Genomic DNA, 2,665 nt, shown 5'->3' with positions numbered 1-2,665 from the left:
TTAAAAAAAAAAAAAAAAATCTCTGCACCGTCCGCTGGTCCCTGCGCCGGGGAGGTCGGGGCAGGCACAGTCCCTCCCGCGGCGGAGCAGAACCTCCCTGGGCACCCCTGGAAATGCGGGAATCGGAGAATTTTCCTACAGCTCCCACTCGCACAAGGACTCGTGCTTGGGATTGTCTGACCCCTGACGTCCCCTGTTTGACAACAGAACTCTTGGAAATACCGGAATGGGACAATGAGTTTAAGACGCACGTGGACTTTTGGACCCCCCCAGCAGAAAAAGGCCGTGGAGTTCGGATCCCGCCTTCCTCCTCAGGAAAAGCAAATGAGATCCCCGACGGAACCGAGTGAAGGGGAGCGCGTGGAGCGATGGGGAGGAGACTGACACCCCAAAGCGTCCTCTGGGTGGACGGAGCACGAAAAACGCCCCCTCGTCTCCCCTCCCCCGCGGCGCCGGAAGAGGGAAAACGGGAATTTTTTAAAAAAAAATTTATTTTTTTTAATTGCGAAGCAAAACACAGCGTCCACCTACCACTCGCCGCAAGATGTTCGACGCGAAGCGCCACCAACTCCACCGCTTCCACTCTTTCACCGGCCCCAAAGATGTTTTGCAGCTGATGACAGCTAACGACACCTCTAACGAGGCTGGCAGACAATAATTTCATTACAGATCCCATGCCACCGCCGCTCCCGCCATTCAGAGCCTAACAAGCATAAAATTGCACGCTCGGCGTGTACGCAGGCAGGTGTGTCATTACCCTGACAAAGAAATGATAGTATTTGTAGACAGTTGCGCTAACAAAAGAACAATATTCGGATGAAAATCACCCGCGGTTCAAACGCGGAGAAAGTGGGTTGCGTAGAAAATAACGCCTCTCTTTTCCCTACAGAAATATTTCGCTCCTCGGCGGCGCCGCCGGTCGCTCTCCTCCTTCCCCACCTGGCGCTGGGCGGCCGAGACCAACGCAACGTCAACATTTTCATTTCCCCCCCTCTTTATCCCTCTCGTCGTTACGTGGTGCGGAAGAAACCAAGTCACCCCCCTGCGGGCGCCCGAAATTTAATCCCTAATAAACTTTAAACCGTTTTAGCAAGACTCTGAGTCCACACCTTGCCAAGCCGTCATCTCCTTGACGGCCGGGCACGCCTGTGCCTGGGATGGGGTCAGGTGCGGCGGTAACAGGGCTGCGCGTTCATCCGGTTCTTGTGCAGCTGCCCGAAGGCTCCGGATAATATTTGACAAAAGTCAATTTTCTTGGACCCTCTAAACTGCGACCACCAGGGAGACCCGTTGGGCTCTCCCGGATCGCCGCGGGGCTGCGACCAGCATCTCCCCCGCGCCGAGAGCCTCTCGGGGACCAAAACCCTCACGGTGGCGTCTGCTCTGGACGGAAGGCCGTGCGCTCGAGTCTCAGTTATGGCCCGTTGAGGGATGCCGAGGCGTTGGGAGAGTTCGCTCTACACTCGAGAGGGAAATTTTCTTTGAGCTCGCTTCTGTTTGACCTGTTTATTGGCGTGCGCGGGGGTACGTACCCTTGCGTGTATATATATATATGTATAAATTAAGGTACCGTTAATTAAGTTGGGGCGAATCTTTAGAATCTGAACGAGTCACTTTTCTTTCTGAGTTACGTCGTATTGACAAATTGCTGTTTGTTATTCATAAATTTAGATTATTTTTACTAAATCGTTGCCGTGTCAATACTTTCAGCCGCGCCGCACGCCCGGAATGAGCAGGGATTGGGTCGGTGAGCAGAGCACCGCCGGGTTCGAACCGCCCGGCAGCTCTTCTGTTGGAGGAAAACCAGGATTTCCCGGGTTTCCCTGGTCCCGCCTCGCTGGGGACCCCCTCGAGCATGCGGAGACAAACCCACCGTCCGCAGGCGAAAGGCAGGACAGAGCCGCCCGGGAGCTTTCACCGCGCAAACCCAGCGTTCAGGTTTTACTCAGGATTTCTCCACCGCCTCCACCCTCCCGCCCTGCTGCCGGGGCTGAAATCCACAGCAGAGCTGGGAGGGGAAAAAAAAAACCCAAAACAAAACCCAACAAACAAAACCCAACAAACAAAACCCAAAAAACAAAACCCCAAGAAGCGCGGCACAAATTAATGAAACCGTATCACAACGAAAAGCGTCCTCGCCCAGCACGCGGCGGTTTCCAGAGAGACTCATAAACCTCTCGGCATCAGGATTAATTACTTTTTTTTTTTCTTCTTCTTTTTAAAACTGCAATCGTTGGGAACAATTGCGCAAAACTTACCGTGCGTTCCTTCCCTCCTCCCTGCTCGCCATTTCTTTTATTGGCTCGAAGCGGGATCTCTCTCTCTCTCTCCACCCGCCTTCCCTGATTTAACGCAGAAAATCAGGAGTTTGTAGGAAAAAACCTCCAGGACACTTGTGGGGGACGCCCGCTCCAGCGGCACGGCGGGGAGGGACGAGCCCGTTGCAAACACCCACACGCGGCAGGGGGAGAGGCTGGTGCCTTACCCCAAGGGCCAAACTCACACTTTTGGGAGTGAAAAACGTTCCCGAACCTTCGGGGTAATTCCTGACTCGGCTGCTTTCTCCTCGGCGGCCAAACGGTTTCACCTCACGGCCCAAAAGCGCAGAGGGTCGGCGAAATGTCCCGGCGTCACCCAAACGCGCCCGCTCCCCCCTCGGCCCCAC

This window comes from Athene cunicularia, unplaced genomic scaffold, assembly GCF_003259725.1.
Source record: "Athene cunicularia isolate RWA unplaced genomic scaffold, athCun1 SCF_110, whole genome shotgun sequence".
NCBI lineage: Eukaryota > Metazoa > Chordata > Aves > Strigiformes > Strigidae > Athene > Athene cunicularia.
The sequence above is the reverse complement of the archived record's forward strand: the minus strand, read 5'-3'. Positions refer to the sequence as shown.